This window comes from Magnolia sinica, chromosome 2 (genome assembly GCF_029962835.1).
Source record: "Magnolia sinica isolate HGM2019 chromosome 2, MsV1, whole genome shotgun sequence".
Classification (NCBI taxonomy): Eukaryota; Viridiplantae; Streptophyta; class Magnoliopsida; order Magnoliales; family Magnoliaceae; genus Magnolia; species Magnolia sinica.
This window is the reverse complement of record NC_080574.1, coordinates 121,430,269-121,447,911: the sequence shown is the minus strand read 5'-3', so window position 1 is coordinate 121,447,911 and position 17,643 is coordinate 121,430,269. Positions and strand designations below refer to the sequence as shown.

Sequence of the window (17,643 nt, the reverse complement as noted above, 5' to 3'; positions counted from 1 at the left end):
ACATTGTGACCTTCCTTAGGCCCTTTATTAGGCCGATTATCGATACCGATTGTGAGTACGTGATAGTATAGCATCATGACACATGCCCATATGCATCATCTGAATACTTGATATGAGATGTGGTTGACCATTGCATATGCCATTGGGCAGGTTGTTAAGGGGCTCCTTGATAGGTGAAGTTATCCTACATGATCGCGCGGTACGCATAGGTTTGATGCATGACTGGATGGTATGACTCATGTATATCACATTTTGTGATAGAACCACCGTACGCCCTAGCGACATCAGGGCCGTAGCCTCTGCAAGCATATCGTGGATGGCCAGATGGGACATCAAAAATCTTTTTCTATATGAGGTGTCATAGATATCCCTAGGTAAAAGTCCCTAAACCCATTAGGTACCAAAGGACGCCCCAACGTTTAGACCAAGTGAATACATAAGCGCTCGAGTGCCTAATACCAGTAAGCCATGTCTCTCACTGTGTCATGGTCGGTTGGGAGAGGGTATGGCCTTATTCGCCCTAGTGAGGGGGTTATAAGATGAATTTTACTAGCTCCTAAATGGGTCACTATCAACGAGCCGGGTAAGATTGGCTATCCACCGGCGGGTAGTGAGGTCTCTTCCACTTACCCGGTTATGCGCTTGATGGGGTGGCAGGTGGTGTCGAGTGTACTAAACCCCGGTGATGATCCCAAAGATGTACGGTACTGATATGTGGACTTACTAAGCATGAGTTGTGTACTCAATATTTTACTCATTCATTCACTATCCACTCAGGCTGGTGGTGCGCAACTAATTGTTATGTGTACCTTCGTAATTGCCAAGATTTCGGTTAGGGCGCGTGACTAACCCGAGATCGAGTTTACCACATTGAGTCCGGCTATCCAAATTTAGGTATGAGACTAGTATGGATAGAAGTCACTTGTGATGGACCCTATAGCTTGCGATACTACGTACTATCATCTCGACTTCACATTCCACTTGGTCATTTCATTCGATCTACATATTGCATTACATCTGCGGCATATGACATTTTGGGTTGCTCTATTTCTACATTTATATATCTTAGATGAGGTTGATGATATTTGTGGACTCATCGGATTTGCATATTGTATTGCATCTTGAGTATATGATATTGACTTATTATGTTTTTGCATTGCATAGCCTGGATAAAGTTGATGGCATTTATAGACTTACCGCATGTTTCCGCATTGCTCGATATTACATACTTGACACTTACCTTACACACATACTTACACCACCCTTTAAGCTTTCTATGAGCTTATGTACGATAGATGCGTGCAAGTGGTGTTAGTTTGCAGCGGCGTTGGCTTGGAGCGTGCAGTGTCTTATGGAGCTTTGATTTTCGATATATGTATTTCCCTTTCTTTACTATATTCAACTGTTTATATTAGTGGATATGTGATGATGATGTTGCCTTTGTGATTTGGATAAACTTGTGGTTATGCTTCTTACGAGATAAATGTACATTGAAAAATCCTCCTTGTAGGATCCTAAGATCAGAATCGGGCGTATGGGAGCTAGGAGCCGAGAATGGGGCATTATGGAGGCTGTCACACCGGATTCGGGGATCGGGAATTCTGTGAGCCCGATTTTCGAGTTTGGGGCATGATAGAAGTTGGTATTAAAGCATAACTTGGGAATACTTGAGGATAACATCACTATTTGCTAATAACTACCCTTTACGCTATGATTGTTGAGAACTTAGAATGATTAGGTCCCTGAGTTCGAATAACTTAGAAACTTTCTAATATAGCTCTCTACCATTGAGATTATGAGGCTGCATAGTATTCCAATCTTAATCATTTCTGACTGGGATCTGAGGATCAGTGGGGTTATCATATTGTAGATGAAGCATCTTGGGAGCAAGAGCCTGAGATTCACAAGCACTATTCGATTGTATTTTGTTTCCAATATATATATATATATATATATATATATATATATATATATATATATATATATATAATGCTACAGCTGATGCTGCTATTTCCAGAAGACAGGCAGTGCCTGCCGCGTTGACAGACAGACAGACAAGCTAGGACCCATGGTCCCAGCCGAGGGCCCCACCGTGATGTATGTGGACATCAATGCTGTGCATTTGATGGCCCTTTATAGGTAATCGGCGTTTGTGCGCGACCCTAAGTCGTATCCTGTAGATCTAAGTCAGCTCTACCCGAGACTTGTACCCTTCCGACTGTGCCATCATCGCGGTTTCAACGTCGAGTCTCGGGCACCGATAAGATACCCAGACCAGGAGTTGTGGGCCCGGTTTATTTCAAGAACACGCCGCGTGTGACAAATGCTAAAAAAAGAATCTCTACCATCCTTCACATCAATCAATCTATCAAGTCAAGTACAACCCATCCCTCTCTTACCAAAACAGTATGGCACCCTTCTCTCTCCCATCCCCAAAATCAACCCTTCCTTACAACGACCCATTCCTCCCATCCCTCTCTCCTTACATCTCCTCTCACTCTCATTTTCTCCACCATTTTTCCCAAGCAACCAAGGGAGAGTGGACATCTAAGCTTCCCAAAGAGAGAAGCTAGGTGTGGCCCACTTCCTACCCCCTCAACTCTCATCTCCGCCCTTCAACCTTCATCTCCCACCATTAAAGAGGAAGCCAAGGAGCTTAACATTCCAAGGAGCCTAGAAGTGAAATCAGTAGGTGATAGTAGGATTTCCATCCTTAATTTCTATTTGAGGGCCCAATTGTGGTGGGACCCATTTTGATGTATGTGTTATAAACAAAGAGGGGCCCATAGTGGTGTGGCCTCTCTCTCTCTCTCTCCCTCTCTCTCTCTCTCTCTCTCTCTCTCTCTCTGGAACGCCTTGAAATTTGGGGGTCGTGCAAACACTCAACCTCCAAGTTCTCGGGTGTCATTTATATCCTAATTTTAGTGACTTGCACATAATTGAATTTAAATGAGCAAAAATGGAATCGACTGAAACATAAACCACAACCACCACTAATTTATTAAGATGAAGGCGGCTAAGATAAACGGGTCCATAAGAAATATCAAACGGGTTGCACAAGGCGTCGCCCGACAAAATACATATATAAAATGTCTAAAAAAATAGTACGCTAAATCCCATACTCAACGGCCCATGGTCAGCACACTCAGTCTACGGTGACCTGCCCATCAGTTGGATGTAGGAAAGCTCCTCTTCCTTGTCTATGCTCACCCTACTCAGCTCGTCGAGCACTTTATCACTTGCATCTAATGAAGTGTCTGGTTGGTGTTTTAAAACACCGTCCCAGAGTGGGAGTGAGTGATCAACTCAGTGGGTGCCATTAGCCGTAAGTTACATCAAATATCAATTTTATGATGAATTTAATGAAAAACAAACATTCACACATCTCTAAATAATCCTTTTAATGCATATGTATGAATTATGGTATGATGCATAACCTCACAACAACACTCTCTCAAGCGACTTCGTCTAACGTTCGCGCATGACCAACACTCCCTCATTGCGACCTCAACTGCCGAGTCGCCAACCTAACTAATGTGATGTAATCATGAACGTGTTAGCCGAGTTTTTAGTTAATTCCATTCATTTAGCAGATTGGGGAAACTGGTACACCCCGACGATATCAATGCCTTTATCCCTTTTTGAGAGGCCATGACCCCTCAACGTGCGAGGCCAGGGCCCCACGATCCTTGATCCCATCGGGTTCCTCACCCCCGATTGCAAGCATGTGAGGAGTGCTGGAAAGTGGGATCGCTCGCGGTCACTATGAGGAGGCTCGTCACCCCAGCGTTGGCCGACAGCTCGGACATAATGTCTCATTCCACCATGCCCACCTCACGAGACTGTGGATCAATTTCTAGCTATTATCAGTGGGTGTCAGTGGGCGAGGGGTGTTCCAGGTTCCAAACAAGCGTGAGCAAACATAGTTAACAAGCATGGTTGGTCAGTCGGTGGACTAGACCTGCCCAAATTCAGGCGAGCGCGTAACGCATGACATCGGGTGTAAGCAACCCACGTAGTCCCACTATTGTCGCCCATTCGCGTCCTCCCAAATTAGTCAATCAAGTCACGGGACGACCCAACCAACGGGACCACCTTCACAAATCTCAGTTTCCTGACCAACCCAAAAAATGGGTTGTATTCAATAACACTTCTAAGCAGTTAAGAGTTCATCATAGTACAAATAAAATTATGTGTACAATACATCCAGCATAAAATTTCAGGATATTACAATGAATGCAACTACTCTTAACAACTTAAGTTAGACGTGTGTGCATGTGGTGCCAGATTTTCGAAGAGACAAGAGATAACACATCATCCATAGTGTAGGAAAATACAATCATGTATACAACAGGGAAGAATATGCAAAAAATCAGATGTAAGAATGAACATGCAGCACAAATTTCATGCCCAAACAATTTGAAGACTAATCAAACATCAATTTATCATCGCATGCATGTTGGGTAGACTTATCATATGGGTTCCTAAGTAGACTTATTTAAATTACGCATGCACATCACTCTAACATTCACAATCATTAAATTTATCATAAAATTGGTACTTGACCACCAAAGGATAATGGTCCGCACCTATGGATCGTTGAGAGCTTGCGGAAACGACCTAGGGGCGCCGAACTCGCGGGTCGATTTCCTGAGGTTCTGAGTCAAATGCATCCACATGTTAGGATACATGCAAGGACCTAACTTGATAAAATGAATTTATGAGAAAGATGGGTGATTACCTCTAAATTAGTTGAGATTTGTTTTCGTGGTTATGGATATGAGATCCCTTGGGAAATAGGAAGGAGATTCTTCAAGGCCCAAGTCCCTTGGGCCCCACCTTCTTCTACACTCTCTTCCTCTCTCTTCTTTCTCCTTTCTTTCTGTCTTCTCTCTCTTGCTACTGGAATAACTGTGGGAGTGGGTGAGAGGGGGTGCTTAAGGATCTTATATCCTGGATTTTTGAGTCAAATGACCTTAAGTTCTATTAATTCCCTTCAATGGCCTTGTGGGATCCGTCTTTGGCTGCTGGGGCTATCCTGTCACTCCCATGGCCACCAAATTTGTAGTGTAGGTGCCTCATGACTTGATGAAGGGCTGTGCAAAATTTGAAGGCAAACGAATCCGGAATTTTATCATATGAGTCTGATCTTTAAATGGCCTTGTGGGGTCCATTTCTGGCTGTTGGGGCTATCCTGATGGCCCCCTGGCTATAAAATTTGTAGGATAGGTGCCCTATGGCTCGATGAAGTACCGTGTAAAATTTTAATACTTGGGCCAAGGCTGGGGTGAGTCGCGCTTGGCAAATGCCGTCTGGACTGCGCGGATATTTAATTTCTAAGCATCCTCTGAGTCCGTAGTCCATAATAGACCACAAGCCCAGTGAGGCCCACGGCCTCCCCATGTTTTAGATTTTTTCCTGCCCTTCCTTAGCCATTGCATGGCCCGCACAGGCAGTTTCCAAGTACAATCAAGCGAACCGGCTTTACGGCCAGCGCTCGGTCCCAACATAATCGAACTCGCCTGTATTAATGGGATAACCCGGGTTCATTTGTTGGTGATATCCCTCACACGAGCGGTTTAATCGAGCAGTCTTGCAGCAGTTCCCACGTGGACACCTCAGGATACTGCTCCAGTTCTCACACACACACTCTCTCTTCTTCTTCTTATATTGTTGATGATATGTGTGTGGCCCACCCGATGCACCCCACCATGAAGTATGTATTATATCCATGCCATCCATATGTTGGGCCCACCTTGCTAGACCATCCAGTGGCAGGCCCCATATGAAGAGAAAATACAAATATCTGCTTGATTCGATGTAGTTAGTGGGTCTCACACGTGTGGACCCACCTGGAAGTGGATTGGCCAGAGCACTAAACCCAACTATATAACTGTTGTAGAGACGTCAGCAAGCTTTGTGGGCACCCTGATGTATGTGCATCTCCAAGCCGTCCAGGGCTGGGATTTTTGGGGATGTGGGGCCATATGTTGTGTATCTACATCGTCCATCCATTGAGGGTGGACCCTACCATGGCAGCGTGTGGGGCCCACCTTGACTTGATGTGTTACATCCACACCGTCTAATCCATGGACGGTGGATATGGATTGGCTTGTGGCTCACCTATCACTAGAGCTGTACACGAGTTGAGCTGAGCCGAGTATTGCCCAGCTCGTGCTCGGCTCGCACTGTCAGACACCCAGCTCGTACTCGGCTCGACTCGGCCTTCGAGCTCGGATGCCCAGCTCGTGCTCGGCTCGTCCGAGTTCGAGTCGAGTTCGAGAAGATATCGAGCCGAGTTTGAGTAGAGTTTTCGAGTTGAGTTCGAGTTCGAGTTCGAGTCTTCGAGCATGTTTCGAGTATGAGTTTTCGAACCCTGTAATCCATCCATCCCAAAACAGAAGAATAAAAACACAAAGCTCTGAAAATCTCAGCGTTGGAAGCCCAGGAACTAGAAAATCCAAACCATCTCCGGATCTCTGGATTCTTCTTTAACGTGATCCGGGGCGGTTATTTCTAATGGAGGGATGGAATCCAAATGAAACTGAAATTCAAGACTTCAATGATATATGGAAAGCAGCTGTAAAGGGAAGGCCTTAAAAGAGGAAGCTGGAAAAAAGAAATATATATCAGAGGTTTTGTCTTTCTAAAGCTCCTGGATCGTTTGTGGAATCCAATAGATTTAATTTTTCTTCTGGAAAGAAATAGGGGTTTTAGAAGGGTTTTGGGATGGATGGGATAAGGGAATTTCGTGGAAGGAAGGACGAATGGCCTTCGAAGGGTGTTGACTGGGAAATGGCTGTCTCGTCTTCTCTCCTTGGGTCTGCAGAGACTACTGGCTTTTCGTGCATGTCAAGTTCTCTCCTTAGGGTTTTTTGTTTTGAGGTATATATACCCCTGGTTGAGTACCGAGTCAAGTCAATTTAGAGTACTATTCGAGTTGAGCCAAGTCGAGCAGGGTCAAGCTTGTGCTCAATTCGAGCACCAAAAATCAGCTCGTGCTCGGCTCGAACTCATTTCGAGCCGAGTCGAGTCGAGTATTTCCGAGTCGAGTCGAGCGAGTTAACGAGTATACTCTGCTCATGTATAGCTCTACAGATGTCTGTCAAGTGGCATGTTGGCCAATATCCTGATAAGATGAGCTCACCACTCCGTGTACCTTGATGTATGTGTTTTATCCATGTTGTATATCCGTTTTTCCAGCTAATTTTACGGCGATCCTAAAATTGTAATATATTCAAAGCTCAAGTGAACCACACCATACCATACCATGGAAAATAACAGGATTTATTTGTTAGGGAATTTAACTATACTGATCTCATAGTTTGGTCAAATTACCTAACGAGATTCAACCTTTCAAATATTCCGAAGGTGGCCTTCTGACAGGCTTCCATAAATTACTTGGACCAAAATGCCCTTGTCCTTGTTTAAGCTAGACAGGCCGTGTGGGAGGGGGGTCCTCCATGATGTCTCTGATCCATGCCGTCCAATGGCTGTGGACCCCACTGGGTGTATTTAGCCCACCTTGATGTATATTTTGTATATCCAGACTGTCCGTCCAGGGGCTGGACGTTAAGGCCAATCATAATATATGTGTTTTATTTCAAGTTGTCCATCCATTTTTTTGGACGTGGCCACCATGATCTGGACGGTGGGCCCTATCATAATGCATGTGTTCATCCATGCTATCCACCGTCCAAATATGGACAGTGGGACCCATGTAATGAATGTGTTATATCCAAACCGCCCAGATCATGGGGCCTACCTCGATATATATGTGGCCGTTGTTTGAGGCCTAATTCGATGTATATGTGCCCCATGTAGTGAGGCCCAATGTGATGCATATATGGCCCTTGTTTGAGGCTCAATGAGATGTATGTGAGGCCCAATATGATGTATTTAAGGCCCATTGGAAGAGGCCCATTGAGATGTATTGAGGCCCAGGTAAGAGGTCTATTATGATGTATTTAAGGCCTAGATATCAGGACCCAATGTGATGTATATGCGGCCCATTTGGTAAGGCCCATTACAATGTGTATGTGGCCCATGAGTGAGGCTCATAGTGATGTGTATTGGGCCCTTGAGTGAGGCCCATGGTGATGTATATTAGGCCCTTATGTGAGGCCATGAGCCCACTATACGTTTGGCTCTATGTGGGCTACTCCTTGGGAGCAATGTAGGTTAAATGTCCACATTGTGAATTCCTTTAGGCCCTTTGTTAGGCCGATTATCGATACCGGTTGTGAGTACGTGATAGTATAGCATTATGACACATGCCTATACGCATCATCTACATATTTGATATGAGATGTGGTTGACCATTGCATATGCTATTGGGTAGGTTGTTATGGGGCTCATTGATAGGCAGAGTTATCCCACATGAGCGCGTGGTATGCGCAGGTTTGATGTATGACTGGATGGTATAACTCATGCATCTCGTATTTTGTGATATGACCATTGTACACCCTAGCAACATAAGGATTGTAGCCTTCACAGGCATATTGTGGATGACCAGATGGGACACTGAAAATCTTTTTCTACATAGGGTGCCATAGATATCCCTAGGTAAAAGTCTCTAAACCCTTTAGGTACTAGAGGACGCTTCAACGCCTAAACCGAGTGGATACATGAGCGCCCAAATGCTGAATCTAGTAGGCCGCATCTCCCATTATGTCATGGTCGGTTAGAAGGGGGTGTGATCTTATTCGCTGGAGTGAGGAGGCTGTAAGCTAGGCTGAGTTTAACTAGCTCCCAAATGGGTCCGCTATCGACGAGTCGGGTAGGTATTGGTATACTGCTAGCAGGCGCGTAGTGAGGTCTCTTCCACTTACCCAATTGTGTGCTTGATGGGGCGGCAAGTGGCGTAGAGTTTAATAGACCCCGGTGATGATTCTAGAGATGTACGGTATTGATATGTGGACTTATTGAGCAGGAGTTGCATACTCAACATTTTACTTACTTATTCATTCATTCATTTACTATCCACTCGGGCTGGTGGTCCGCAACTAATTGTTATGTGTACCTTCGCAATGACCAGGATTTTGGTTGGGGCGCGCGACCAACCTGAGATCAGGAGTTTACCACATTAAGTCTGACTATCCAAATTTAGGTATGGAATTGGTTTGGATAGAAGTCCCTTGTGATGGACTCCATAGCCTTTGATACTACGTACTATCATCCTGACTTCACATTTCAGCTTGGTCATTTCATTTGATTTGCATATTGCATTACATCCGCGGCATATGACGTTTTGGGCTGCTATGTTTCTGTATTTATATGGCATAGATGAGGTTGACGGTATTTATGTACTCGTCAGGATTTGTATATTGTATTGCATCCTCAATATATGATATTGGCTTATTATGTTTTTGCATCGCATAGCCTGGATAAGGTTGATAGCATTTATGGACTTACCAGCATGTTTCCGCATTGCTCTGATATTACATACTTGACACTTACATTTCGCACACACTTACACCACCCTCTTAGCTTTTTATAAGCTTATGCACAATAGATACGTGCAGGTGGCATTAGGTTGTAGCAGCGTCAAGCTTGGAGTGTGCAGTCATCTTCTAGAGCTTTGATTTTCGATATATGTATTTTCCTTTCAGCACTGTATTCAACTGTTTATATTAGTGGATATGTGATGATGTTATTGCCTTTGTGATTTGGGTAAACTTGTGGTTATGCTTCTTACGAGATAAATGTACGTTGAAAAATCCTCATTATAGGATCTTAAGATCAGAATCTGGCGTATGGGTATTGGGAGCCGAGAATGGGGTACTACGGAGGTTGTTGGCATCGGATACGGTGATAGAAAATTTTGTGAGCCCGGTTTCTGAGTTTGGGGTGTGACAACTGATGACATCATTGCAATAGTGTTGATGTCATGGCCAAATAAATATGCAGAAAATGGGAAATCCATGTTTTCGACAACAAGAGGATCTGAACTCATTTTATTAATATTTAAATGTATGACCAATTACAATCGACATAGTAGCAATTAACTAAAGAAACTAAATGAAAAAAAAAAGATAAATACCTAATATGTCTATTAGAATAGGTGATCGAGGCCAGTGGTTAGCAGATGTCATGCCTCAAAATTTGGCACCAGAGTACGAAGACTCTAGTCCCGAGTTCCCAAGTATGAGCCTAAGAGAAATGCATATGTGTTCTCATTCAGGTTCACATTCATCCATACACAAATAATCATAATAATACATTTCAACTTAGCGGATCCAAAGAAATGCAGATATAATAAAATAAAACACTATAGGGATAATAATTAAAATGTATCATTCCAAAAGTGGTGCCCACCCAAATAGGGATTATATAAATCACAATAAATGCAACATAAACAAAAAATACAACTACCAAGTGGAAAGAATCTAGATATCTATTAGGCACCTCGAGCGCACCACCAATTGGTCTTATTCTTGAGCCATATGCATATGTCAAATATAAGGTGTCAAATGCCAACATAGTGAAAAAATATTCCTAAGATTATACCTGAGATATTTTAGTGATAAGTAGGTTCACGACAAATACATATTCATACATGTAATACTCTTAAGCATGTTACCTTTAATGCACAAATACTGAACAAGTTACACATGCTATCAACACAACCAAGTGCAGGTAATGATGGCATAAACATGTTATCAACACAACTATATACATGTAATACTCTTAAGCATGTTATCTCTAATGCACAAATACTAAACAAGTTACACATGTGATCAACACAACCCAATGCAGGTAATGATAACATAACAAAACAAACAGTTTTCTAATCTAGCTGTTAAGTGCATTAATGCTATGATGAAATGCTGCATGATCATCACAATCCAACTCTCCCTCAACAAGCAATTTCAACGCTTATTTCGCAGAATGCTGGCACTCCAACACCTTTCACAACTACTTACGTTAAACTAAGTATGATTAGCCAAGTGATTATTAATCCGAGTTCATACAACAGGTTAATTGACAAAGTTAGGATACCGTTATTATATTACGAGTCATTAACTAGATCACATGTCTCATTGTGGCATGTATCGACTCCTCACCACTGTCCCTTGATCCAAATTAAGGGTTCATCACTCAAGGACGACCACAAATAATGTAAGGGTCATCACCCAAATATAAATGTGGTGACATCATGACATCAATTCTATTAACAATACGGTACGCTCATGGCTTTCACTAGTGCTCAATGGTCATTACGGAGAATCTCGTCACCCAATTTTGTACCAATATGGTGGGCTCATCACTCCATTTTTTATCAATATGGTAGGCACGTCATCTCAGCATAGGCCGACAGCTCAAACATGGTGTCCCATACCATCATTCTCAGCTAATGAGTCTTTGTACGATCGTAACACACTAATGGTTATAAATAGACTTAAATTAATGGTAATGGTGGTATCCCAGATTCTATCGAATTTTATACAATCACTAAGCATAAGAATGATTGAGCCCTGTATTAGACTGATGCGATTGATTATGAAGGATCCCGAGCAAACTGGCATTAGAGGTAAGACATCCCTTGTAGTTCCGAGTACTACCGATCGTTCGTGTTGAACTTCGGTCGGAAATTTAATACCACACCAATGTATACCAATTGAGCACATTTATGAATCAATACAATCCAACCAATGTCATCATGATCCGACATATATCAACACATGACAATTGAACACATGTACAATTTAGTGCAATTCAATATACATCATCACAATTCAATCCATATCAATATTTCTTAACATTCGATATCAAAGAGTTCTAATATTAGGAGTTTCATATCACTCAAGCATTTCATCGAGCATGTTATTAATCAAATATAAAACATACACCTTTAATCATCTAAAATGCCAGATAAAAGCTTAAGTGTTAATCTTCACCTTAGAGTCGAAAATCCTCGATTCGAGTGTGACCCTAGTGTAGAAAATTTGAGAAAAGTGCTCCAAACCCTAATTCAGTGACAATCTCATCGTTAGGAACATGAATTCTAACTTAATTAGACTTTAATAAAGAGTTAAGGGTTTTTGTCTAACTTAATTCGAGTAAACTCCAACTCAATTCGATGAGTCAGGCTCAGAATTGGTGTACCACGACATCCACACGGGCTACGTCCAAATACAACTTCCGCAATAGCATGAGTTGCTCTTAATTGATTTTCGAGACCTTAATTCTTAGGATAAACAAACCTTAGAGTTAGGGTTTTTGAGAAATGACCGAAATAAAAGGGGGTTTCTAACTCTAATGGCTCAAAATGTAGGAAACGAGAGAAATATGTGGAAGGATAACTAAGGAACCTCTTACCTAGCAAGGGGTGAAGAATCCGACCAGGAAGACGTGAAACCGAGTATAAAGGTGAGATCTTATCAGATCCAGTGACCATGGGTATCGAACGGTGTGATCTGGCACCCAACCCCACCATTCAGCTCATCGTCTCTTCTTCTTTCTCTCATTTTCTAGGGCAAATTCATATAGGGAGACGGGGAGTCCAAATGAGGCCCTTTTATAGTGCCAGAAGGGGTGCATTTAGACCCAAAAGCCAGAGTTTTTGTGCATTGACCCTATGGGAGGGTGTTTCTACCTTTTGGGGTCCACTAGGATGTGTAAAGGTCAATAATTATGTCATTGGATAGTTAGCCCTAGAAATTATTTATGTATGGATATGATCGGTCTGCCATTTGGATGCGCTGATCGATGGGTGTGATTAATAGTCAGTTCAACAGTCACTGATCATCGATCGAGGCTGCAGTTATACGGATATGTGTAGGACATTACTTTAGGTTAACATCCTAAGTTTGATTATGATCTAATGGCTCGAAAGCCATAACTTAGGCCAATAGTGGAAATGAACATTTAACTTAAGTTCCCAATAGACTCCACAACTATTAGTACATCTCATGCACTCGCTATGTGAGCTTAAGTTGAGCGATTTGAGATGCGATCTTGGCTCGATGTGTCGCAATGGATGCCAAACCCGCTAAGACAAACATCTTCATACGATTAGCTAAGTTCATAGTGCGGTCTATTTGTAATTAGCATAAACGACGATTCAGCTCTAATCACCTAATCAAGAATCCCAATTCAACTATATTACAAACTACCCGAATTAGTAAAATATATTAAAAATAGAAAATCCTAATTTAATAATATAAGATGATTCGTAGTATGATTAGAAACAATTCCTAAGAAGACACCGAATACGAAAACTCTAAGATGAAAAAGATATGTACGGTCTATTGACAGTGTGTAGTTGTAGAAATTTTCAGTTTCAATATGTCTATTGCTTGTAATGTTTTTTGTACTTTTAATTACTATATTATTTTTATAATTTTTTAGTAATTCATCATCAAGTTTACTTTAACCCCACTAAATTTCATTACATTTCGAGTTTTAAAAAATTTCTTAAAATTCTAAAAGTACCAACTGCCTGAAACCAATAATTTTCTTTATAGTTTCTAAAATATTCTAAAATCATTCTCATTTTAAATTATATTTTATTATTTATTTATTTATTTTATGAAATTAGACTTATTAAGCTTCATTTTGACTTTTAAATCACCTCAATTGGAGTTGTATCGAAAAAGATACATAATTTTGAAGTTAGTGTATTTAAACTGTCTAAACGGGGGTCAACTGTTGACCTTTGTTCAATCGGGGGTCAACCCTTAATTTTGGGGGTCAACTCTCAATTTTTGAACTCCTTTTTCTTTCCAAAAATTTGTAGTTCCGGTGAACCTAAAATCACTTCTTATGATTTCAAAAACATGTGAATACACATACAGATATGCACTCAAATCGAGAAATTAAAGGTCCAATTCCCAAGTTGACAAAAATTCAGGGCGTTACAATAGGATATGATCAGATTGGTATGATCAACTGAATCGAAACTTAATTGATCATGATCCTACAACTTAAAGTTGAGGATACTTACTCTACTCTTAAGGTACTATAGTGGAATCCACTATGCAGTAGCCATCTACACTAGAATTAGGATAAGTTAAACTAAGGAATGATAAATAAAAAGTAGATAGATGTGTTTGGTGTGGTGCCTCAAGTTATTCTTCATGTGCTCCTTTTATAGCTTGTCGAGGTGGTGAAATCCCTCATTGGGTTTCCTTGTTGCCTTTGGATCCTTTATGCTCACTTTGCAGTTCTGAATATGAGAATCCCCTTGATTGATCTGAAACTGTCGGCTTGAATTTGGAAAGAAATGACTCTAGCCAGATATGGACTTGCTGGCTTCACGGATCTTCATCTCATAATTGATCATTCGTGGAGATATTCATAACCCACTAAAGATTAGGCCTGAGACCACTGAAGTATCTCTGATGAAGACAACCAGACCAAGATTCGCGAACCTCAAGGATTAGGCCTACACTGATCATGGCCAATCAACATATTTGCTGATGGCCTATCTTGTCAACTTCGAGGTGTTGGATGATCTAGATCAAACCATGTCCCACATTTAACCATCCATAAGGTGATGGTTTGGAGTGAGGTAGGATTTAATACCTAATATAATTTGTTATCGGATCAGGTTGGATCTAGTTCTCTCATTCTCTTAATTCTGATTGATGTACGGAGAGGAGAACCTGATGTAGTCTACGTGTTTGTATCTCCCACCTCGAGTCCGAACCAAAGCCAAATTGGGTTGGATAATGGTCCGATCTCCTAATATTTATAAAATTCTCAAGCGTTGCTGGCTCTATGAATCTCTTTGAAAAGATCTCCCATCTTGGTAGGATTGTGAGAAATGACCTCACGGAGAATATTATAGCAATCATTGCAGATAGGGCTGAAAGTCGGGTGGGTTGGGTCGGGTTGGTGCTCAACCCTAATTCGACCCAAGGTTCCTATACCTCAACTCTAACCCAACCCAACCCAATCTAGGGTTGGGAATTCTCAACCCAAGCGGGCTCGGTCGGGTTGATCGGGTTGGTCAGGTATATACATGCTAATATTTTCGTTATTACATTAGTTTATTATATTTCAATATAGGACTTATTTTTTGTATCTATAATTTTATTAATTATAAATATGATTATTCATTATAAAGAACTTTATTTTTTTTTCTTTAAAAACACAAGCTAAAATATAAGACAACTACTCCTTTAAAAGTCATGTAGCATAGCATGAAGTCTACTTGGGAGAGAGAAATCTGGCATATCTTGTTAGCTTGAGTCCATGGAAATGACGTGGACAAATGAGACTCGACATCACTAGCGTGCCTTCGACACAAACGATCCACACTCAATTATAATTTATAAGTAACTTATATATTGATCGGGTTCGGGTTGGGTCGGGCAACCCGAGACCTCAACCCGAGCCCAACCCAAGTTTTATCGGGTTGGTGTTTGTATAGTCCAAGATTAATATCGGACCCGAAATATCATGCCCGAGCCCAACCCAATGTCGGGTCGATCATAGGTCGGTCGGGTTGAACCCGCCCAACTTTCAGCCCTAATGCCAAATATGCTGCCTAATTAATTGGGCACAATAAATGTGGCTACATGGCATGCAACAATTCATCCTTAAGGGCATGCTTAAGGGCATGTTATTACATTACTAATAGAATGTCTAATGCAGAAGGAAGATCAATCGAAGATCTCTTTGGTGCGAGTATGACTTCCATGTATATTCCAAACACATTTTATCACCACATGACACTTTTCTGTTGGAGTAAGTCAGGACACCAAAAATGAATATTAATAGGCCCACCATGATATTTATGAAAAATTTATTAGGCCACCTATTTTGCCGAATCAAGTTAAGACATTACCTCAATATTAAGAGAGATCCAAAGTTCAAGGGGCCACTTAGATAAAGAAAAAAAAATATATCTTCCAAAATGGATGGATAGATTAGATAGAACACATACACCGTGGTGGCCCACAAAGCCCTTGACAGGACAGTACCCTATGGGCTCCCCCCCAACGGGACGCGGACTCATCCTGGCAGGAGCTTTAGGGGGCCACCGTTATGTATATGTTTTATCCATGCCGTCCATCCATTTTTTTCACATCATTTTAAGGCATGAGCCGAAAACGGAGGCAGATCTAAGTCTCAAATGGACCACATGGTGGAGATTGAACATCACCCATTGAAAACTTCTTGCAAGCCGCAGTAGCTTTGATCAAGCTGATATTTGTATTTTCCTTTAATTCATGTCTACGTGACATTATGAACATGTTGGATGGAAAATAGACAACACGGTGGCTCCATGAATGTTTCAGCAGTCAGCTTATTATTACCACTGGTTCCTGTGGTGTGGCCCAATTGAAACTTGGATCTGCCTCCTTTTTGGTATTATGCCTTAAAATGATCTTTAAAAATGTATGGACGGCGTGGATTAAACACATACATCACGGTGAGGCCCACAAAGCCCATGCCAGGACCGGGAAGCAATCTGTGTGGGTACAGGCAGTTGGCGTCCGACAGTTACTGCGATGTTCTGGCAGACGGGGATATGAAAGTGTCCTCCGGTATTGAGCTTTTGCAAATGGGCCACGCATTCATGTGATCAAGACATTTGATCAGAAGGGCCTACTCGTTGACTGTGCTCCGCAAGATCTCATATTGGAAGATCTTAGCCGTCCAATCTATGGCCTTCTAAATGATTGTGGTTTGTTTGTTGGCTGTAATCCTTTCTCAAACAACGTTTCATTGTCCATTGACGAAGTTAGGATTTTTCCAAAAGTGGGATCCATATTTCAGCAATCCCAACTATGTATTCAGTAGGACCCACCGTGAATGGACCATGCAATTTGAAGGGTTTGGATTGTCCAATCCTTGATGGGACCCACTCAGATCAACTGATCTCGGCTGATACATTGGGACCCACTGTCAATGGACCGTCCAACGCAAACCGTTGCAGTACTCTCCTTAGGTGGCAACTTTGATTCACCAATTGAAGGGTTTGGACCCTTGAGGGGTACCCAATCCTTGGTGGGGTCCACTCATACCAACTGATCTCGGATGGTTCAGTGGGACCCACTATCAACGAACCATGCAACCCCAACCGTTGTTGTACACATCTTGGGGTGAACTTTCATTCGCCAATTGAAGGGTCTAGATGGTCGAACTGAGAGACTCTTCATGGGTGGCCAATCCTCGGTGGGGCCCACTCAGATAAACATTTTTTAAAGAATATGAAACGTACCAACAAAAAAAAAAGAAGGTTCCACCGAGATTTGAACTCGGGTTACTGGATTCAGAGTCCAATGTCCTGACCACTAGACCATGGAACCTGTTTACAACATGAAATTCTACAAATTAATTTATATATAATACATTTAAGTAGTGGACCCCACTTCCACCCGCCATTGATTTCCAAAAGGGTGGAGGTTAAATGGGCGCTGATTGGATACTGACGAGGTGACGTCACCAAGCTCTATGGACCCTACCATGATGCATGTGTTGTATCCATACCGTCCCACCATTTTAAGAGATCATTTTATGGCATTACAAAGAAAATGAAATAGATCTAAATTTCAAGTGGACCCACCACAGAAAACCGTGGGAGCAGTCACAGTCACCGTTGAAACATTTATAGGGCCCACCGTGATGTATTTTTGAGATCCAACCTATTCATAAGTTAACATAGAGATAGATGAAGTGAAAATAAAA

The 17,643-nt window shown here is 41.8% G+C and overlaps 1 non-coding gene across 1 annotated transcript; it reads right to left on the bottom strand.

The window, feature by feature from the left end:
• Positions 1–17,192: 17,192 nt before the first annotated feature.
• On the bottom strand, positions 17,193–17,264 carry TRNAQ-CUG (transfer RNA glutamine (anticodon CUG)). Its single transcript has one exon. It is a non-coding gene; the product is annotated as a tRNA-Gln (tRNA).
• Positions 17,265–17,643: the final 379 nt, after the last annotated feature.